Source organism: Dendropsophus ebraccatus, chromosome 7 (assembly GCF_027789765.1).
Source record: "Dendropsophus ebraccatus isolate aDenEbr1 chromosome 7, aDenEbr1.pat, whole genome shotgun sequence".
Classification (NCBI taxonomy): domain Eukaryota; kingdom Metazoa; phylum Chordata; class Amphibia; order Anura; family Hylidae; genus Dendropsophus; species Dendropsophus ebraccatus.
Window position 1 is genome coordinate 46891716 of NC_091460.1, and position 24825 is coordinate 46916540.

General features: G+C 39.6%; 1 protein-coding gene across 1 annotated transcript in view; it reads left to right on the forward strand.

Moving 5' to 3' along the window:
• The window catches only part of SLIT2 (slit guidance ligand 2), a 221566-nt gene that overhangs the window by 71354 nt on the left and 125387 nt on the right, over window positions 1-24825 (forward strand). The window lies entirely within an intron of this gene.

Sequence of the window (24825 nt, forward strand, 5' to 3'; positions counted from 1 at the left end):
ACTCTATGAGTTAGTCAAAATAGCAGACTAGCCCATATACTATAAATCTAAAAATGTTCAACATTTTTTAATTATGATTTGCTCAATAGTTGCTACAGTAAGCTAATCCATTTCTTTGATCTGCTTCTCAAACACATTTTGGGTTCATGTAAGATGGCGGCTTACATTTTTTACCAACTAGGTCACTGGGACAGAGATTTTAACCTTTGGTCAAGACCAATTCAAGTAAAAAAAATAAATAAATGTGGAGACACATCAGAAGTTTTAATTGGTCGAGCTGGGAGTTCAGACCTCACTGATTCTTGAATAGAGCCAGAAGTGCACAGCTAAGTGCTTCACGCCCCAGTTTGCTGATTTTTGTCTCATTGCAGGGTGCTGTCTCCTACAATGACACAAACATCTAATGAACCTGACCCCATGTGATCAATACTTTTGATATGTCTTCAGGACATGTCAAAAGTTTTTTCTTAAAGCGACAGGTACAGTTTTATTTGAAAGGTTAGACAACTTTTTAATTGTTTACTGATATCTACTATATCTGCCCGATCACATTGTTGTAGTTTATGGAGATGTTCACACACTGTTTTTTTATGGCCTTCTTTTTGGATGGTCGTTATTTTTATGGCAAAAAGATAGCCATCTTTTCACAATTATGGTCACAAAAAAATAATCACAGTCATTATTTGCCTCTGTAATTATAAAAAGATGACTGTCCTTTGGCATCCACTGGAACACAATGAAATGATGCAGTACTGCAACAAAACGAATAAATTACTGCAATTAAATGATGCATTCACATTGCATTTTCATTGGGTTACTGCATGGGTGAACACAACCTAAGGACATAGCAAGGTCTCAAGCTAAATAAGATTTTGTGCCTACATTTAGAGGAAGAAAACCAAAGTTTCTTTCCCACATTCTACCCAAACAATGTGAACCGAGAGGAAAAACTGGAAACGCTGATGAATAATCACAGCAAGTTGTGCAAACATCTGACATTGATAGTGTGTACAAATGTGGTGTGACAGCCGTATCCCTTCATTCCTGCTCTTATCTGATTGCTGTGGTTAGATCAGTCTGGATTATATGATCCGTAGTGGATCTAGACACCATCAAATCATTAGCTTTTATAAACAAGCCCAAATGAAGCATATCTATTTCAGCGACTGAACGGAAATTTGCTTTAAAAGTTAATTAAAACCAATGTGTATAGATTATTGAAGGTGTTCTATCGAAGAGAAACAAAATGTTCATGTTACATTCTCATTTAGCTTTCCTTTTGCTGATTTTGTTTTCGTACTTTACAAATGTAAAACATATTGAGTTAGACCTAGTTAGCGGTGGGGAATTGGGCTGAGGTACAGTGAATGTGTGTTATATTAAAGTGTATTTTATGAAAGTGATGTTCCAAAAAATTCTAGAACTACATTTCGGTAAACAAAAACTTTCTAAATTGCTTTTTAACTAAGCCAAAATACAATGATATAGCTCAGCAGGAGTTCTTCATTGACAGAGAAGAATAGTTCTACTGTATGGGAAGTGTTGACTGTGGATATAAAAATTGTATGAGCTTCCAAAACTTAACCTGATCTTGGCTTCCCCAGTATCCCGCATAACCACCAAAGAGATGGGCGAATTTACGGTAACTTTAGGTTTGTGAAACCCCAAATGCTGAGCATTTGACTCCCGGTGGCTGGACAAGATGGATGCAGCCCTACGGAGTCAAATTCTCTCATCTCTAGTTGACACTCTTTCCTTAGAATTTGGAAAGAAAAAACATAGATGATCGGAGGACTGTGTCTAAAACTACCAGGTCCTATTTTTGTAATGTAATTTATAATGAATTTGTGTCAGGATTTTGGCGTTTATCCTGTGTGCACTGATATTGAGTCACTCATTGAAATAAAGTCCATATAAGAACCGCCATGGGTAGCCAGCCACATGTGGATTAACTCAGCTGAGTGGAGCCAATCTGTGTACAGATTCATCAAAAAACAAGGGTCTGCCTCAAATTTATGGCAATTGTCTAGCACATTGTTGTGTTCACATGGCCTTATTGAACCAGGGATTGGTTTTCACACTGAACAATTTGCAATATGAGGGTCCTCCTCTTTTGGAAGAGCCATCAAGCCTTGTATGAATTTGACCCTTGTCTGCATTGAACTTTGGGCCCTGTTGGTCTCAATCTAGGGCCGTTGACCAGGAAGTTCTTAATGAAAAAATGCCTTTCCCTGGACTCTTTTCCCCCATGAGAGATAATTTTATCCAGAACTCCTATTTCCTAGACAGTCTTCCTGTAGCCCACACGCTCAGTGATTCATGAAGTTGGTGGCCCGGGAGTAAGTATAATGCAACCAGACAGCCTGACTTGTATGTTGAGTCTAGCTATCGAATGACAATGCTTCCTCCCTACATATATATTATAAAACTTTATATATATATATATATATATATATATATATATATTAACATTAACATCTTTTCCCATAAACGTTTTCCAGTGTTTTTTTAGTATCCTTGTCCATTTCCTAGTGTAAATAATTTACTAGTACCTGTTTGCATGCCCTGGATTTGCTTTACATGTCCATGATGTTTCAATTTTAGCCTACAGTAATGTAAAATTTGGCCTTTCCGGTCTTATGGCGTCCGTCTTCATCTGGTGAAATCAAAACCCATGAATGATCCAAAACCGTGAAAGTGCTTTAGAAGGATCTGTCAACGTCAAAAGTCCAATCATGTTGCTCTGCCTAGTAGTTAAAAGTTGAAAATATTTCTCTGAAAATTTCTTCTATCCTGGTTGAGGAGAGCACATTCAATTGAGTTTATTTTTTAATATATGAGAGTAATGCATATAATGCTACGGGGGATCAGGGATGTGTCACTAGTTTAGATTACAATATCTGTTTAGGGTTAGTAGAGATCTATCAATATGTTTTCCTAACGTTCTGAACTGCACACCTGCCTATGTAGGTTGAGACAAGTTGCAGAAAGATGTTTCCAGGGTCAGACTGGCCCATCAGGGTACCAAAAGAACCTTCAGGGGACCCAAAGTGGACCCAAGCTCTGTACATTAATAGGCCTCAGTAGAAGGCTACTTCATCTGGAGATGTCTTTGAACCCAATCAGTTTCCAATAAAAGGATTGTTCATCTTACAGAACCTATTTTAATATACTCTATTAATGGAACTGATCTAATTGAGAGTAGTTCAGGAGCCTCATTTCTTTGGAGAGAAAAGTTAAGGTCACCATACATACACTTTAGATTCTAGAGCTCGCGCAACACGTTTGGTCGTCAATATACTGTGTATGGGGAAGATATATGGCCAGCTTTAGACAGAAAGGTCGAAATTTATCAAAGGGTGTAAAATTTAGACTGGTGAAAACTGCCCACAGCATCACAGCTCCTCTTTCCTTTCACCAGAGCTGGAAGCTGAGCTGTGATTGGTTGCTGTGGTCAGTTTGCACCAGTCTAATTTTTACACCCTTTGATAAATCTCCCCCTAAAGGCCCTATTCCACGGCCGATAATCGTCCCATGGAATTGACAGCAACGATCAGCTGACATCGTTCATGTCGGCTGATCGTTGCGTTGTTTGTCTTTCAAACATGTTGAAAGACAAACGACTCATACTGCAACAATCTGTTGCAGTCACTTCGTGGAATAGAAGCGTCGACAGCAGATGCTGCTGTATACTATGGGCTGCCCGGACGATCAGCGATCCCCTGGGCAGCCCCCCGCGCCCCCCCAGAGACACCTGCTCGCTGCTGCCGCGGGTGAATAGCGGCAGCAGCGAGCGGGGAACGAGGAGCAAACGAGTTCTAATAGAGCTCGTTTGCTCCTGTCAGTCGGCCCGTGGAATAGGGGCTTAAGTCTCTAGTTCTGGAAGACCTGTTCTGTCCTCCATAACACAGACAAACTTATGATTTAAATATACATTGTGTAATATTTCATTTCTCCTGTGGTGGTGCTGCAGGAATACTGAATACTGACTGACAGATTTCCCCACAGATCCCAGAAGTAATCCCTATCTATCCAAGGGACGATAACAAGTAGGAATTGCCTAAAGCAGAGTAACCCTTTCAAATGTATTTCTTATGGATTGATTTACAAATGAGCTATTAGATTGTGTTGACATGTCGTGTGTGTGTTGTAATACCAAATATTTCAATGCATTTATAAGTAGACGTCCACGCGTTCTGTATGGGTGAAGGGTTGACCTTTTTTGTATAGTGCACTCAGTTAAGAAAAAAAATAAAGAAATAAAAAAAAAATATATATATATATATATATATATATATATATAATTTCCACTTGTTCATTTAAAGTGGATGCAGAACAATACACATGTAGGATTAAGGATCTGGGTATGTACTGGAGCAAATTTTTCTCCTGCTGACATGGTGAGGGTTAATCAATAAAGCAATTCTTTTCAATAGCGTTGTGTCCTAATTATTATATTCGGTGACATTTTGACGATCTGGAATGTTTGCGATTCTGCTAGAAGCAAAGCTCTATTGTTTTATTAATTGTTTACTGCATATTTTAAGCTCTGTGTAATCTAAATTAATTAGCCCAGCTGCCGATCCTTCTCCCTCTGAAAGAACCTATTTAATGTAATCTTTTATATTATATGGCCATATTTGTTAATGAGATTAGTTTTAAGACTTTTGCGGTTTTATTTCGGTTGCGTGCATTACTTTTTATATTGGTTATTATAACATATTTAATTTATATGATTAAAAATATATAAAATTCCAAAAAGCCATAAAAATGTTGGTTGTTTACACGTCTTTTGCCTAAGAAATGCATCATGATGTCTGTTTTGTAGACAGCTTTACAGTGGCTTTATATTGGTTGACCGACTGTTCAGTAAGTTGGCCACAAAAAACAAAGAATTTTCTCAAAAATGATAATCCAATATTTTATTTATATCTGCTTCTTTTTTTTTTACTTGATTGACTTGTTAGTGACAAAGGGCGCAGTCAGAGAAAGGAAGGGGCACTATACATAATTCTAATATTAATATTCACATGTATTACTAACATGGTGGACTGTGTTACAGGTGTTGCTAGTAGACAACTTTTAAAAGCTGTTAGTCAGATCTCCCAATCTCACCATACACATAAACATTTGTTGTGGACTTTCATGTGTTCTTAATGGAGAATGGAGGGTTAATCTAGTACCAGACAGCACTGGCAGCGGTTTATCCCTCTGAGAACAAAAGGATTGAGATTGGGGTACAATCGGGAGGCCTCCAGTTGACAGACACTTGTCTGGTCCCAGCAAGGTAACTGGGTTTGCCAACATCTGACGAAAGCGTAGGGATGCCTTTAGGTTTAGGTCTAGGCTGTCAAAAAACCAATCTCTCTTGGCAAAGGTATTCACATACAAGACTAGGGAAGAAAACTGAAGTTTTGCCCACGGGTAAAACAAAGTCTAGCTAGGACTTTGGGCTGACAACCCAGATTGAATTTCTCTTTTGCTGTATACAAAACTTGTCTCATAACCACACTGAGAGACATGTTACATACATCATGTAGCTCAGCAAATCTTCACCATTTTTTTTCCCATTTTCACAAAGTTGAACAATACTCCTTATACACAACCCCCCTTAGTGTTATGTCACATGTCAAAACACTCATCTCAATGATGGCAGAGCCACAGATTGGAACTTGCCCTAAGTGAGCTAGAAATCAAGTGGGTAATTTGAAAACAACGGGCCTATATTTCATGACTAAGACGTCTGGTGCCTCATAAAAAAGGCTCATTTGTAAGAGAGGATTAGAGATAAGATGTTATCATAGTGTATATTGTGTTTCACTAATGCTTTAATCTCAGATCCAAATGCCGCTATCAGTTCTAGTTTGTCAAAAATATTTACATACAGTATTTTTTTTTTTTTTTTTAATAATTTGTGCGTACTTTTACGTTTGAGTGAATGTAGACTATTTTTGTATCTTTTTAATCTATATAGTTCTATTACCTAGTATTGATTACGAGGAAGAGAAAACAGCCCCTATGAGACAATGGACAAGTTAGACATCCAAATATGATTACCAAGTTATAAGATCTTCTTCCAAACTTTAATAGGAACTGTTTTCCTGAAGTATCAGTAATAGAGATAAGCGAATCGGGTTCGAGTCGATCCGAACCCGAACGTTCGGTATTTTATTAGCTGGGGCTGCTGAACTTGGACAAAGCTCTAAGGTTGTCGGGAAAACATGGATACAGCCAATGACTATACCCATGTTTTCCACATAGCCTTAGGGCTTTATCCAACTTCAGCAGCCACCGCTAATCAAATGCCGAAAGTTCGGGTTCGGATAGACTCGAGCATGCTCCAGGTTCGCTCATCTCTAATCAGTAACTTGAGAATACTAACGTTTTAAAGTAACCTGCTGTTTTACATAGTCCACTGTCATTAGTCTATCAAGGCAAGGGGGTGCATGGACTGCAAATCAGGCATGAACTAGTTTTGCAGTCTACATGATGCCTCTATGTGTCACAGCATTTCTTCTAGAAGGGAAAACAACCCCTTGGACTGGGCTATATATTTAGGATTTATAAAGCACATATACTGAATATGCTCATGTACGTAAAATGTTTGAGAAACAGTGCAAATTGTAATAAGACTATGCTACCCCTTTCACTCATAGCGTAAGGGTATACCATTGCTTTCTTTAAAGTGAATGTTTCACAGATACATAGCTTTAAGTATTTTTATATGAATAGACCGTCGGAGGCGCAGGGGTGCCAGTGCCGCGGTCCTTTTTTGAACTGCGGCCTGGTTCCTGCGCACGGCGTCAGTCTATTACTGGGCACTAGCCGGGGATGAAGCACTGGAGATATACACAAAAACAGGTTCGGGAAAAGGGGTTGATAGAATATTATACACCAATTAAAGGTACCAATAGCACACTGTGCCACTAGGTATTACCCCTCTCCTAAAGAACAACCCACTAAAATTATTATACGGAAAAGAAAGCAATGGGCATAATTGATAAAATTAAAATTCTCTTTATCAGCATGATTCATGAAGCATACATAATTAAAACAGTATATCATAAAATAATAACTGCATAAAAAAATTCCCAATAAAAATACTTGTATATGAATAAAAGACTGTGCATATAAATTTAATAATATCGCATCACAGATGAGGATGATAGGAAATAGTCATCTAAGGGATCCTAAACGGTCTATTACCATCTCAAAGAATCACCAATTAGATCATCCCATCAGACCACCGTTGCCGGTTACTAAATCCTCAGTTAGTTACTGTACACTCACCCATAACTTTATAACACCGATCCGAGTCGTCCCTACGTACGTTTCGCTTACATCCGCTTCATGGGGACTGCCGGTCCCCAGTGTGACTAAGCCCCTCCCCTCTGTGACGCGGCTCCATTGATTCTAATTGGGCCACGTCACAGAGGGGAGGGGAGATCAGCACACTGGGGGTTGGGGGGTGCTTCATGCCCATGCGCGGAAACTGGGCCGCTGTTCAAAAAAAGGACCGTGGCACTGGCATTCCTCTATTCATATAAAAAAAACCTTAAAGCAATGTACTTAATGGTACATTCACTTTAGGGTCCTATACATATTGGAGAAAAGGTGTCTGAAGTGGCCACTGTGATCATCTTATGTGTATGCTGGTCCCCCAATATTTCTCTGGTACTGATCCTTTAATTCTCCACGGAGATAAGAAGATAACCCAATGCCAGTCTACAGTCTTACCCCTGAAAACACAAGCATGCTCAGCCAAATCTAAAGTGCCGTATATGGGGACGGGATAGTAGGAATTGCTGCCGGCTTACAGGGGGAAATTGTGATTTGGCTAACAAGTATTGAAGATGTATGGGTGCCTTCTATAAAGAATGAGGAGCACTGACTCACATGATACAACAGAGATACACATGCAGATATAAGGTGCAGGCATCTGCTGTGATCACTATCATTTATTGACCAAACCAGAAAATGTGTGCCATTTTCTGTACCAAATGAAGAATGTCCCCTTTAAGAAGTTTATAATGGCAATTCAATTCCCCTCCCAACTACAGTGCCCCCGTGGTCAGCGGACAAACATAATGAAGATTAAGCTGTTTACATTTGTTTTTCAGATTTACATGATGCCTTGTTGTACAACAAATATTTGTGTGATCCCATGTAAAGCAATACAATCATCCTGTATCAATGCATAGCTTCCAGCATTAGCATAAACCCATGTTGTGAGGAGTTATCTTAATCTCATTGCTCTTAAGAAATCCAGCCCCATCAAACACTTTTCACACTCTCCATTGATTCTTCAAGCATGAAATGTTGCATTGACATCAATGGGAAGGAGAAATGAATGGAATGCAAGACATTTTAACAAGTGTTGCAAACAATGCACTGATGAATCTGCTCGGGAGCTCTGCTCCTTGCTTTAATTCTTCACATGATACACTCTCGGGGACCGGGGTTTAGACATACTAATGAGAACAAATTAGGGAAAGCAAAGTTAAATTGTTCAATTATATTACAGAACAAAGCTCCAACAAAACGGTTAAGATATATAGATATCAACCAGAGCCCTTTAGTGAAGTGCAGTGGTGACATGCTGTAGTGTTTCCATGCATCCTTAAAGGAATATAGTGTTTCCATGCACTCTTAAAGGAATATTGAAACTAAGCCTATGTCACTGACAGAATATGGTGTAAACGTTTATGGAGTCTTTCAGAGCTTACAGAAAATACAGTATGGGAGATAAGGTGTAAAGGTGGCTAAAAACATTAGATTAATGTCGGCCAAACTTGTTGATATAATCGGGAGCAGCTGACTATTAAGGTTATGTGCTCACTACTGAATTTCCACTGGGACTTCAAGCGGATTCCACCCAGCGGAAATTCCATAGTGTGCACATACCCTTAACGTGTATAGTGACATTCGAAACTTCCCCCAATGGAGGGAGTAAGCTGCCGGCAAGGGTGCCCAGCGGAATCTGATTGAAGTCTCTGCGGAAATTCCATAGTGTGCACATACTCTTAGCGTGTATAGTGACATCCGAATCTTCCCCAATGGAGGCAATAAGTTGCCGCCAAGGGTGCCCAGCGGAATCTGATTGAAGTCTCTGCGGAAATTCCATAGTGTGCACATACTCTTAGCGTGTATAGTGACATCCGAATCTTCCCCAATGGAGGAAGTAAGCTGCCGCCAAGGGTGCCCAGCAGAATACACTTGAAGTCTCTGCGGAAATACAGTAGTGTTCACATACCCTTAGTGTGTAAAGTGACATCCGAAACTTCCCCCAACAGAGGATCTAAGCTGCCACCAAGGGTGCCCAGCGGAATCCGCTTGAAATCTCAGTGGAAATTCCATAGTATGCACATACCCTTAGCGTGTATAGTGACATCCAAAACTACCCCCAATGGAGGGAGTAAGCTGCCGCCAAAAATTGTCTGGCAACAGCATAAGGTGGCCACACACTTTTTATTGCTGTCTCTCCCAATCTCCCCATTCATAAAATATTCAGCTCAGCTAAATATTATGGTATACTTAGGCATCCTCACCCCAACCAAGACAGTGGAGTCAGTGCAAGCCAAGACTTCTCCTTTTTACCTGCTTTTTAGCTTCTCCTGGGGATAGTCTGTGCCGATGGCATCTGGTGGTTTCTTGTCTCTAAGCTTTGTCAATGCTGAAGGGTAATCCATACCCATAAGGGCATATTAACATCCTACAGAGGGACCCCCTACTGCTTTATCTTACCTAAACCAGAGAGCAACCCATCATTTATTAAATGAACTTCCATTTATTTGAATGGCTGGCATGTGACAGTACATCTCCCCAGTCAGTACATCTCCTTCAGTCAAAGAGAACTGTAATGTCAGCCAGAGACAACGGGATTCGGAAGACTGCAATCTTTGAAAAGGGATGTGTGTTTATGAGATAGGTCCTTTAAGGTTTAATTGTCACTTAGAGACATATAAAAAGTTTTGATCTGTCTGGCTGTCTAGACCCCCACCAACCACTAGAAGAAGCCACAGCTCTTACTACTCACTGCAGGAGATGGACTTAAAGTAGAGTTTGTCTCCTTTAGTGAGATGGGGAGAGAAGCACTTGGTCAAGCCCATCTCCAAGCTTGTTACTTGGGTAGAGGATTGAACACTCAGACCCTGAAAACCAATCAAAACTTTAGATATATCTCCATAACATCTCAAAGGGTTCTTTAAGTGACAGTGAAATTTTACACTTATGTCTTTATAATGTCTCCGAATATCATTGATACTGTAGATGCAGTAAGTCTTCTCTCATGTATGACACGGTTACATAGTTATGTTGACCCCCTCCCGGGGTACATCTCTCCAGCTGTTGTTAACCTCTGCTGAAGATGTTCTTTCTTCAAAGGTAACATCACAAGCTTACATTGATTTAGGCAATGTTGGGTGTGGAATGTCCCACCACCATGACACATCTGTTTATAGTCATTGACATGTTCTTTCCTACACACACTTGTATAAGGCTCTTTATAACCGAAAGCATGAGTCAGTGTTGGTTTCATAGCATGACAGACACCACTAACTTACAATGGGGTCTGACAGTTTCTCCACGTCTTTTTTTTTTCTTCTGAAAAACAGCCTTATTATCAATATAAATGACTAGAAGCCCATTATGTATTATGGTCCATGACTGTATCCTATGCCAGCCATGCCCAGTCGAGCCTTTTCTAGTAATAAATATACATGAATATATTTTCTATATTTATGGTCAAAATCAAGAGCTTTTCTGTAATTTTTGGAAATCATACATCTTTTAGTGTGAAAAAAATTATGTTTTTCTTTGACTTCATGGCACATTCCTGTATACAGTTCTGGCACATGATGACTATCAATTGAACTCTATTTATCCAATGCCATTGACTATGGTTGGCAAAGTAGTTAGAACTTAATTTAAGGATCAATTTGGTTTCATATATATGTTGTAGTTTTTCAATATAGAAGAAATGCACATGAAACTATTGTATATTTAAGCTATAGGTATATCTATATAGTATAAACTGTTAGGTATATAGTATATGAAGGTATATATAGTATGCACTGTGTGAGACCAGGAACAGACAGCATGCACCTTCTGAAATAAAATCCACATGTTTATGAAGTCCTTTCATTCTTTTCCCTTTCCTTTTGATGGCATTTTGCAGTCTTTGGTTCCCAGTAGGAAGTCTTCTTTCCCTGGAGACGTAATGTGACATTTGAGTAAAGCTCACAGGATAAAAGGTAGTCTAGTGAGCACTCACAAGGGAGCTACTGACACAACCTGACAGCCTAAGTCTAGGACCACAGACTGATTAGACGGCCAAGGGCAAAAGCAAAATTATTACCACCAGCAGTATGGGGAAGCCTCTCATTCCTACCAACAACCTCAGCACTAAAGAGCTTAATGGTTATTGCCCTGTAGTCTGAAAATTATCACAAAGGTTACAGGGGGCTATCATCTCAAGAGAAGGATTAGGGACCATTGAAGTTACTTTATCCACGGCAAAAGTTTCACACACGTTTTTAAAAGGGAAAATGTTGCCGTATTGTAGGAGAATGTGTGTTATGTAACACTTTGATAGATGTTATCCAATCCTATGATATCCTAAAAATGAAGAGTGGAGATCGATATTATCGATTTATGGGCTAGTGTCATATATGAAAGGAAGAATGTCAACAAGATCTCCTAGATGTTTCTTAGTATCCCTTACTTAAAGGGGTTTTCCAGGGACATATATATATATATCTTACTTATATATATATATATATATATATATATATATATATATATATATACCCCCACAAGAAGTAGTGCTGAACAGGGCAGTTCCTGCAGGGATGTTACATCACCAGGAATCAGAAAGTCATGGTGATGAGTGACTAAGAGCAGCAGCTGTGGGGGGATCAGGGAAGGTAAGTATAACTTCATTTTTATTTTATACCATCGCTAGCCAAATATAAAAATGTTTTGCCTTCTGGAAAATCCCTTTAAATATTATACACCAATGTGAAATTAAAAAACAAACTGGCCTATATGCTGTGCACCAAATGTATTACCTGTTTTAGATACCAATGCCAAATGGGAAAGGCTTTGGTTAAAAAAGGGAAAGCTTTGGTCAAAGAAGGGTAGTTTAAGATGTAAAACAATGCACCAAAATTGCACAGTGTAAACTTAGACTAGACAGTCAAAGGTGCACTAAATCAATAAGAGTCGGGTAACACCTTTAGAATCAAAGTTGTAGATGACTATTTGATTTTAACTCTAATGAAGTTTTACCTTTACATGTTATGATCTTCTTACACCTATTACACCTATTACCAATAGCCAAGTTTATTATGACCATAACATAGATGGCGACATTCATACTAGTGCTCTACATACTATTTTATCCTATCAGAGTTAGGCTGCATTGAGTCAGTATGGCAGAAGTACACTAGCAATAAAGTATGGCAATACATACTGTACCGTACCCACGTCGGACCCCTTGTGAGAGTTACTGAGTAATGGATCCCCATCTATTATGTCTCCCCTTGGGACAACCCTTTCAAGTAAGATATTGGGAGGTTGGGGATTAACCCTTACCAGTCTTTACTATTAGTAGAAGCATCAGTATGACTTACTCTGTACGCTCTTTGCTTTCCCTATGGGCCATTAATGGGTTCTTGTCCCTCACTAAAGCAGTAAGATTTATACCTTGCATCATGTTCAGGGCTAAAGAAATTTTGGAAGATACTCATATGTCTGATCGCCGACTGTTTATGCAATTTGCCTGTTTAAGTATAAAGAACACTGGAAAGTGGGAATTTTTACATTTAACAGCGAAGATTTTTGTTTCCTTAGCGAGCATTGCCATGACAACGGATATATTATTATTATTATTATGAGTGTTACATGGGGGAAAGGGTAATGTAATGTCTTGTGAATGGGTTGAATATTAAATCACAATGCTTAACACCTCTTACAGCGCTAAATAGTCGAGTTCAGCACAGCCATAGAAAATGGTATTGTGTATACAGATTGGTGTTTTAGTACTAATTCTTTCGCTCAAGTCTTTTTTAGGCTTTTTTTTTTCACTTTATAAAAGGTGAATAGGTGCATTATATATCAAGTGATGTTTTTCAGTCATGCATTGTGCTACTAGCGACCTTTTTCCATTTTTCATAATGGCTGCAACTTGGCTTCAAAGACTTCAGAAATGTAAACTTTTACATTTTACATTTAATATTTTTGAAATGCCTATAAATTCTAAAAAAAAAAAAAAATCACTTTTAAATGAATTGTGAACAGGAGCAGGGACCCCTGTTTAAAGGTAAGAGCACCTGCTCCTGTACACTGAGCAGGGAGACATACAGTATTGCTGTTGTTCAGAACCTACAGGAGCAGGGACTTGATAGAATTATTTGCCCTTATAGGTAGTTTCCATCGAATCCTATGCTGCCAGCGTCCCTTCTATACACTGAGGAGCAAGGCATATACAGGTGCAAAATGTACAACTGCCTCGAAGTTATTACATTCATTGGGTAATCTGCACTCTTCTGTTTCTTTCAAATCAACTGATACTAGAAACTGCCAGATATTTGTAATTACTTCTATTAAAAAAATGTCAAGTCTTCCAGTACTTATTGGCTACTGTCCTACAGGAAGTGGTATTCTTCCCAGTCTGGAGAGCAGGAAAGGTTTTCTATGGGGATTTTCTTCTGCTCTGGACAGTTCCTGACATGGACAGAGGTGGCAGAAGAGTGCATTGTGTCAGACTGGAGAGAATACACCCCTTACTCCAGGACATAAAGCAGCTGATCAGTACTGGAAGACTTAAGATTTTGTAATAGAGGTAAATCATATATCTCTGACACTTTATTGCAGTAGTTTATTTGAAAGAAGAAGACTTAGTGAACACCCCTTTAATTGAGTGGTGAAGCATACAGTGTATACCTCACTGCTCAGGGTACAGGAACAGGGACTCCTGCCTCTGACTGCTTGGACCACCATCCCTGCCCCTGTATAGATCAAGGAGTCCCCATTCTGGCATAAATCCAAATTGTCAACCATTTCCGAAGACAATCAACAGAATTGTCAATGTTATCGGTAAACTATAAAACTGGTTGAGGTTTTTTTTTTTTTAATGATAGGTTATATAAAGATTTCCATAGCCTTGAGACTACTACTATAAAGAGTGAATTAGAGAACTGGAGAAGCCATGTAGAATTCTTTTCATTCTATTCAGTCACATGGAAACTGGACCAGTGGAAAGTTTTCCCTTCTCGGTGTAGGGTTTGGAGATCTGTCTTGTACTCGTGAGTCCCTTAGCAAAGCAAATGAAGTTTGAAAGCATAAAACACCGTATGCATAATGCAAAAGTCATCTAATGAGGGAATGTTATGCAACCTCGACCTGGGAGCAGCTGTGCTACGAGTCTGTGGTTGAGTGTTCTCCAGTCTTATAAGGTTATAGATATGCCGTAAAGGCTCAGTGTGATGCTTGTGGATTATTATGTTTTACTTTATTCCAATGTGTAACAATATACAGAAGACAAGTCCAATATGCCAACACTTAGGGGAAATATGTTGCCTTCAGATGTGTGAAGTAATATATCAGCACAGTGCCAGGTTTTGGGTGCAGCTGGTGAAATTGTCATGGTTGTGTTATGTTGTTTGATGTGAAGTTTTGTTAATGCGCTCTGAACGCTCATCATGAAGAGAATGTATTGATCCCTTTTAAAGAATTGACGACAGTTACCTTAAAGGCTTGCCCACTTTTAGGCAAACGGTTGTTAAATGTCTAGTTCCCCTATCCTTCGCTGAACAATTTTATATCTCCTGATGCTCCAACCCTGGTCAGCTTTTCCTGACATATATAAAATTGTGATAATTAAAGGGGTTGCCTACCTTACCTCAGGATCACCTGATGATAAACAAATTGCAAGATGTCCTTCTACAGGAACCCCCCAGGTGTCAATCAGTGGGTTGTCCATCAGATTAGGAGACGTTCTTTGTAGTCTCTTGAACATAGATAAACAAATCATTACAAAACGGTTTTGGCCTGAATTTTTGCAAAAAAAAAGTCAAATTAGCTAAAATTTTAACTTTTTGTGATTTTGTTTGAGATTATTCACTAATACAGGAGCAGGGACTCCTGTTAAAGGCAGCATTTTGTCTCAGACTAAATTTACTACATTCACTGGGATGAGTGGTCTGCACCCAGCCCACTGGATGTGTACCACCAGTCTATTATGCAGGAGCAGGGACTCCTGTTGGAGGCATGATACATTGGTCGACCTGGAGGTTACTGATGTTGTTATATGCATGTCAGTTTAGACTTAAAACATTCACTGGGTTGGGTCGTCTGCAAGCAGCCCAGCAAATGTGTGCCGCCCTTCAGTGTAATATGCAGGAGCAGGGACTCCCATCTTTGACAGGAGTCCCTGTTTCTAAGCATAGTTTCTGTAGGCAATTACAGGGCAATCGGGACACTTCAGAATCTGAATAAAAATCCCATACAGCCCCTTTGGGATGGCCACAACATGATTTTTGTTATGTTTTGTCATAGTGTATATTAGTAAATGAAATTGCACTTGAATAGAATAACTGTTGGTACACAATACACAAAACATCGTCCTCTATTCCATTACTTAGTGCATCGTTCAACATACCAAAGAATAGACTTTGAAATGGTTTAATGTGAAAGAGTAAATAACCCGTAGCTACGTTTCACTGCAGCTGGGTTTCTGAGATTAAAACAATCATAAAACAAGGCCTGTAATGCAATTCTTAGGAATGGAAAGAACAACCGATCTTAATGGACATAGTTAAACTAGCAATTAGGGGGGTGACCTTTCAAATGCAACATACACTTTCTGGAGGGGTGCGGCCAAGGATTAAATAGAAATTTTTCTCTCAGGGTAAAAGTAGTTGAGTACATTGTTAACGTTTTCAGTCCCAACCTCATTTCCTCTATTGTGGGATTTCCACTTAAAAAGATTCCTGCTCATAATAGCAGTGCTTTATGTAAAACTGTAGCAAAGCTGTGTTTGTCGTATGTCCTAGAGCTGTGCTTGTTAGATGTAGCAGAGATGGATCTTTCAAATGTAACAGAGTTATGATTAGGGATAGAGAAGGGATGGGTTTCTAAATTACTTAGTTGAATTTGTTAAATTCAGTAATGCTGGGTTCTTCAGGTCATCCACTCTCATGGAGAGAACAACTCATTCCTTTCATACCATCATAGAGTGGGGCACAAACAGGTTTCCTTCCAAGACATTATAAGTGGTACTTAACAAATCCTTATCTGATATATTTGTGCATCTCATATAGTTCTGAAGATTATATACATTTTTATGTACATTAAAGGGGTGAATCAAGCACCACTACTCTATGACCCTTGATAATGGAATATTTAAGCATTGTTGTGTAGATTTATAACATCCCTAACATTTAATACATAGGAGAAACCGGCTGGAAATAGCATGTACAATAAGTTTCAGAAGCTTTAATAGTCACAACTTACGAGTCGCTGACCACATAAGGGGGCACATATGAAACAGTCGACAGGCTGCAACATTTTACATAGAAACATGGAAGATTGTCGGGGGAAAAAAGACCACCTGATCCATCTAGTCTACCCTTTTATTATTATGTTAAGATAGATATACTGTATGTTTATCCCAGGCAGGTTTACATTCACTTAGCTTTACCAACCTTTTTTCTCATGTTGCTTTTGATCTTTCCCCAAGCTAACCTCATTTTAAAGAGTCACTGTCATATTTTTTTTTTTTGCAGAAATCAATAGTCCAGGCGATTTTAAGAAACTTTGTAATTGGGTTTATTAGCCAAATCTGCCATTATCTGCATGTAAAAAGCCTTTTCCCAGGTCCCCCCCTCCTTCCTCTTTTTCATCCACTCTGAAAAATCTGAAAATTGTGACTTGTTGCAGGAGACGTCCCCTGTCTGCTCTAGGGAGAGGGGAGGGGGGAGGAGGAAGGAGGGAGTTAGCCGGCAGCAGAAAGCAGATAACAGAGGATTACAGGCACGGAGCTGGGTGACAGCTGTAATCCGAGCTCAGACAGGTCACTGGTGACTGTCACAGGATATATCCCGTGAGGGATTTGTAGATTAACTCTTTATTGTCCTGTTTTGGTCTTTTCTTTAGCTCTCTCCATAGGAGAACAATGAAGACAGGGGGGAGAGCTTCAAACTACTTTTTCATGATAAAAATGCATTTTTCGGATAATAAACCCAATTACAAAGTTTCTTAAAATCGCCTGGACTATTGATTTCTGCAAAAAAAAATTTCACGACAGTGACACTTTAAGGCTGTCAGAAAGCACTGCCCCTAAATCCTTCTCTGCTGAAGTCTTTGCTAAAGCAGAACCACTGATCTGATACTCAGATAGAGGATTCCTCCTGTAGTGCATTATTTTGAATTTGCAATAAATGTTATCTGGGAAAGACATTTTCCATATTACAGACACCTTTATAACCCTATTGCACACTTTTGTGTATTTAGCAAATACATTTTACCCACCAAACCTTTTTCTATGTGACCCTTTTCTACGTTTATTGTCAATAAAAAAAAAGGTTCATGGGGTCACCAGAAAAAGCAAATATTTTCTCTAGAGTTAAGCAGTACTTAAGCATGCTCAAGACCAATCATTGATGGCTGACGAAATTGGATACAGCCATAGGCTGTATCCATGTTTTCCAGGAATCCATAGGGTTGCATCCATCTTCATTAGCCATTGGTATTCAAATGACGAACCCAGAGCTGGTTAAACTACTGTCGTTCTTTAACTATATTCTGCGAGAATATGACCATTAGCCATATTGGAAATCTGTAGGTACATTAAAATGCTACTGGTATGAAACGTAGGCTGGTTGTATACTTTAGACTGGCTAAAGCCCTGCAGACATTATATATTGTCTGCTTGACAGTTTGGCATCACTCATCTATAAGGTGCAATTGTCAACCAATTGTAACAGTATCTCTTCTCATTTTCTATTACACCCCAACAGGTCTCCTCTATATACTGTGAGATTTATATAATAGTAAATTGTTTTTGTTGATTGTTTTTTTCTTTTTTTCTTTTAGTTATGCTTTCAGTGCTTTCCAATAATTCCTCCTCATGTATAGAATTGGCAATTGCAGATAGCAGTTCTTTGTCATTGTCTACTATAGCTACTTCAGCACAAATATGGTTGGCAAATGGGCCTTGGCCTTGAAAATTATATGATTATTTTGTTTGGTACACACACAAGACTCAGAACTGCGAGCAAGACTAGCAGAGCACAGCAAAATGCCTATTGATTTTTACTTCAAGGTACAAACATACATTGGCTTGAAGGAGCTGTGGTTTCAAGAGGCTCATTTATAACATAAAGCTGTTTACTAGAAGAGCGAGAGAAGTCAAACAATGTAGAAAAAAATCATCCGATACAAGTGCTGCGAGTAGAGAAAAGAACAAAATGGTTGCTATATAAAAACCTACATATACAACACAAATATATACTAATTAGCATTGAAGGGAAAGTCCGGCGTTGGGAATTTTTTTCAAAAGAGTCGGGGAGGAGGTGGCTGAACAGAACAACAGGCACCTACCACTACAGCTGCAGCGGAGGGGTCCCCTGCTCTGGTTCCAGGTCCCCTGATCACTTACTGGTCTTAGCAGAGACCCGGGTCATGACGTGTCAACCAAACTAGGCCTACAGGCCTAGAGGATTAAAGGAGAAGTCCAGCAAAATTTACTTTTTTCCAGCAGGCAGGGACAGGGAGAAACAAGCGCTACTTACCTATCCACGTACCTTTACCGCTCCGGCACACTCACCAGGCTCCTGAATCTCTTTTTCCAGTGACATAACAACTCAACTGATGAATTGTCCGCTCAGCCAGTCAGTGACTGTGGTGGTACACAGCTCCAGTCACTGATTGGCTTAGCGGGCCACCCATTAGCCAGGTCAGGTACGTGGCACTTTAGGGGCACGGTGATTGGTAAGTAGTGCCTGGTTATTATTTTCCCCCCTGCCCTGTCTGTTCAAAAAGTTTAAATTTTTTTTGGACTTCTCCTTTAAGATTGTTTCCTTACTTTGATCCTCACAACTGTCTTCAGGAATATCGTAGTTTATTCCCTATGCAAGTGAAGCAGGGAAATGGGAAATATATGCCAAGTTTCTTGGGTTTCTAAAGTTCTTGATTTAAAGGGTTCCACCTCCAGTAGGTGGCAGTAAGGAACAAGTCTTGTCTGTCTAGAAGAGAGCTACGTTGCATACTTATTTCCCATGGAGCATTGAATGGCTTACAAGACTCCATATTTAGTTGCTGAAGCCTAATCTTTGTGCAATCATAGAGGTATGGTATGGACCCATTGGGGTCTTTTGATGCCATATCACAAAATCCAGCATGCATGGGCCCAAAATGCAGTATTTACCCACATTATTTCATTTTTTTCCTCAATGTCTTTACATGATTTTTTTCCTATTTTGCCTACTAGACATTGTCCTATATGATGAGATTTCTATAGCGTTATAATCATGTATACCTACAGTACATTTATAACTGGGCTGCATCGTAAGACTTGCTCGCTCGATATTATATTCTCACATCTTCCTACTTAATTGAAAGGTTTTTGATAAGTCCACTATTACCGCACATATCTTAATTTTTCCCTGCCATCTCTGTATCGATTTCACTCGTTCCACGTCCTGACTAAACATATTTAATTTTCCTCCAGCTGTTGTCATATTGATTTAATGTTCGCTACTGTCATCACATCCAGTATAAACCCTGCTGTCACTTTGGCTATCTCATTTGCTCTTGCCCATCACCTATACTATATTGAATTTTCAGTTTTTCAGTGTAAATCTTTCCAATTTTCTATAAACTCTAGTCTTTTTATTATTTCATTTCAGCTATACTTTTCAATGTTGAAAATTGCAACATCAAGGAAAAGTCGTAAAATTATGGAGATCACAGGATCGATAGATATGTTATTGTTATGCAAATGGATAAATGGAAATGGCTAAATTCTTCAAAATTTCTTGTTTCATTTAGTATAGAGTATTAGTTGCATGCAGAAATACAAGCACTTACAGATCTTGGCATTCTATCAGTTTGGCAATAAATGAGAAATCAAGCGATTTTGAAAATCCTGTAGCCGTCAAGAGGGATTTTCATCAGGAGTAGGCACTTACCTCTCCCCATGCCTGCAGCAGGACAGGCCTTGTGACCCCTGCTTGGCTCTGGGATTTCCAGGTGTAGATGGGGCGGTATGCCGCTCCAGTCACTGATTGGCTAAGCAGTTAGTCCATCAGCTGGGACAGGCATTTTCTTCCAGTGGTGACGTCAGCACTGGGGTGAAGAAGCCTTCCGGAGGGAGTCCCAAGGCCAGTTCCGCTGCTCCACCCCCCATGCCCCTGCCATCACTAAACTTCTCCTTTTAATGTTTTGTGAGGAATGCTTTGCCACACTGAATGTATTTGAGCTGGAAAATCATCAAGATCCGATGTGGCAGTTTCCTTTACAATTTCCAGCCAATAAGGTCCTATGTGTACTCAGTGGGGGACAAGTCATGGCGGTGGCACGTTTTGGCCATGTAGGCTGCTCACAGTAGCACGAGCAACATGCAGCCTGGCATTATTTTCAAACGGCATCTGGAATACCTTGGAGAAGTGGCCACAACACTAAGGAGTCTGGCTAATAAACATGGTGCCACTCCAAACAATAATCTAAGCAGTTTTAGGCTATGTTCACACTACGTAAATAAACGGCCGTTGTTTTCACCCGGCCGGACGTGTGCACCTGGAACTACGGCCGTAGAAATATGGCCATACGGTCTAGTCATGAAACTACAGCCGTTGTATAATTTTGCTTCCTAGCTTGTTTCTGAGCGGGATGAAACAAGTCATTTATTTGGAATACTGCGCCCAGCCCAATAAACCACAGAGAAAATTTTTTATTTCAAAATCAAGTTTAATTTTGCAGAAATAAATATTCCGTGCACGGCCGCATTGAAATCCATGGCCGTAGTTGGAACATTATCGGCCGGAAATAAATGACATGTTCATTTTTCACGGAGCCGTGAAAACAACGGCCGTTGTCTGATACATAGTGTGCATTGTACGACCGTAGTTCGTATATATTGCAGGCAAGGCATAAACCTCAAAACTACGGCCGTAGTTTTGCAGTTCGGACTATGGCCGTAGTTTTACGTAGTGTGAACATAGCCTTAAATATTTTCATTGTTTACATATCATTACTATGTCTATCAATTCTGTGGTTTCCATAATTCCACAACTTGGTATATTATGTACAGTTCCAGTACCTGCAGTGGAATCATGGTAGGGGGTGGCAAAGCTTAAGTTGACCCCTTTGCCCTTCAGTAGGATGAAACGGCACACAGCCAATATCGGTGGAAGTGAAATAAGTACTGTACCTATAGACAATTCCATGATCTGTGTCTTGTTTCCCTTACCTTGGCTTATGGTGCACACTTTCCCACACAAGGACTCATCATGCGCTCATAGTCTAAGCAAAAAACAATGACTATATTCTCTGTATTGCTGTATAAGTAAGTGTGAGGGATGAGTTGTGATGTCAAGGTAAAACTATGATTCAGAGCAGGAGGCACAAAGAGAAGTCAGTGTGTTCTAAATGAATTCGCTGGGTGCAGTTTACCTCAGTGTATAGAATGTTACATTCATTTCTTAAATTTCTTAGTTCTAGGGCTTTGTGAGTATGCTGCAGCCAGGGGCCGCAACAAAAATTTATAGGGGGCATCAGTAAAATAGGAAGGGGCCCCAACACTTGAAACTGAAATAGTACCATTAGTAACTAGAGATGAGCGAACCTCGAGCATTCTCGAGTCCATCCGAACCCGAACTTTCGGCATTCGATTAGCAGTGGCTGCTGAACTTGGATAAAGCCCTAAGGCTATGTGGAAATCATGGATATAGTCATTGGCTGTATCCTTGTTTTCCAGACAACCTTAGAGCTTTATCCAAGTTCAGAAGCCCCAGCTAATCAAATGGCGAACGTTCGGGTTCGGATGGACTCGAACCCGAACCTGGTTCGCTCATCTCTATTAGTAACATTAATTTAAGGTATAAATAATAGTTAATAATAATAATAATAATAATAATAATAATAGTATAGGCAAGAATTTGGTTTGGATTATATAAGCTTAAATTTGATTCCTAGGTTCTTCCTGTTCAACACTATTTGCTTAGCTCTATACAGGCACTTAGTCCACTCGGCTAGATTGTTTCCATATTGAGCACAGTATCTAAAGTCACTTGCAAGATGGTAGTAGCAGGACGTAATATTATGGTTGATCAACTCTGTAGACAGAGACTTTACATGGTAAAACCGAGGAAGCACTCACACTATGTCTGCAAACTGTGCGTAGCCGGGACAGTGTCCTGCGGATTGGATCTCAGAGCTCCAGCCATCATTATAAGTTATACTATTTGAAGGTTTGCGCTGGTGTACAGTCACAGTCGTGCAGCTGTATTAGTACACCAGAGCGAACATATAAACAGTATCAGAGCTCCAGACATCATATTTAATAATGATTGGTGAAGCTCAGAGATCCAATCCTCAGAACACTGTCCATGCTACGGACAGTTTGCAGAGATAGCGTGAGTGCCCCCTAGGTTTTTGGCTATGTTCACACAATGGACGCTGTTAAACAGCCAGCCGTCGAACTGCCCTCAGCCCATTCCTGCAGCCAATACCTCCATATCGGCTGCAGGCACGTTCTTTTTTCACAATTGATTTGCGGGAACCGGGGGCCGCGCTGCACATTGCGTTGTGTGAACAGCTGATGTTTCCGGACGCTGTTCAGTGAACAGCATTTAGAAATAATTGTCAGGCACATTATTCTAACGCCCGTTCTAAAGATCGGGCGTTAGAATAACGATGTATGAACACAGCGGGCGGCATTGCATTGACTTCAATGCAATGCCGCCCCTGCAGTCAAGAACGGACGCTGAGGCAGTTGCAATCAGCATCCGCTCTTTACTTAAAAAAAAACGTTGTGTGAACATAGCCTTTCTATGTAAAATCAATGTATGGCATCCAAATGCTACAGACAGTTTGCAAAGATCGTATGAATGTCCACTAATTTACCAGATGAGGCAATTCATTTATCTCATATGTTGATTTACAATCAAATCTGACCAAAGTGTGTTTTTTATTATCATTATTATTATTATTTATCTAGTTTATTAATAGACATTTGACTAGGGCAAAGTACCATAAAAACATAGTAGGAAATTTCCTTAAAATATAGTACTGATCTGATTCTTAAAGGGGTTAACTGGTTTTGAGAACCTCCTTTAAATTCCTCATTAGTGAAAGCGGAGTTAATGGATGACTATTTAGGACCCTCATCTACAAGCCAGTAGAGCGAGTTGGATGGCCCCCCATAAGCTTACATTACACAGCCGTCTAGGTCATGGGACACAGACGTGACATATCAAAAGTATTTCATCTGGTGGTATCCATTTGAGCCTCTTTATACATCAATATATCAAATCTGCTCGGATCCTGGTGCTCTATAACATGGTATAGGAAGACTCGATAGTGACAGTTTTCCTTTAATCAAGTAGCCTGGAAACCACATAAAAGATAACAAGGACATCTGAACTCCTGACTAATACTGCACCAGAATACAGATATTATTAGATATGTGGACACATTCTGACAATACCAGGGCACCTAGATTTGTCATATCCAATAGTTCTGTAATAGTTCTTTTTGCTAATAACCTGCACTTATGGCTTTTATCCCATACATTGGGCTAATGAGACACATCCAGACAGCAGAAATATTGGCGGCACTAAACACACCACGCTGACAATTTGCAGCCAGTTGTTATAATATTGATAGATGACTGTTTTAGTGCTTTCTCATTTAAATCCGACCGTCTCATGAATTCGGTGCATAGCTTTAAGATTCTTTGTGTGTGTTTATAGCTTGACAGTGGTGATAAATATGCCAAGTGATGGGAAGGTGTCTGCCATTTTCAATTCTACTAATCTAGGAAGTTCTTTCTCTTTTTCTTATGAAAACTGCCTGTCTGTCACATCTTCACCTAGTAATTATCTCTCCAGAAAGTGGATGATGATTTCATTGTGAAGCCATCAGAGACTTCCAGTTTATTCTTCAGCCTTCCCAGAGCTGTAACGGAGCCAGCATACTCTTTCATAGTGCCTGCCTGAGTCGATTCTATTCTTCTCCTTTGCTTTTTTCAAAGCTGATGAGTGTAAGAAGACTTTTTTTTTTCATTCACACACACATAATACACTTGCCTTGAACACAGATGTACACTTTTTTTGGCAGATTGTGCTTCAAATCCAGGCCTACTGCCAGGTCGGACATTATTCTTTCCTAAGAAAATTCAGATTTATCAACTGTGACTATTTCACATATATATATATATCAATGATTTTTTTGCATGACTTTTTCTGTAATTTGTGCAAAAATTTAAAGCGCTGCACAAACATTTGCTTTCTTGTTAATTTGATATTGATAGATTTTCCCCCCAAATATATGCTAAAATAACCCCAATCTATATGATCTGTCGCATATTGGTCGCTGTTTTATTATCAAATAAAGCCTTTGGAATTGCATCCTCAAATACACATATTTAGGCTATGTTCACACTGCGTATGTTTCCGGCCGTAGTGCGAACCGCGAATATACGCACGTAGTTTTGAGGTTGATGCGTTCACTTGAAAGTATACGATATACGCCCGCACAGTGCACACTACGTATGAGCTTACGGACGGATCGTATACGGCGCCGTGAAAAATGAACAAGACC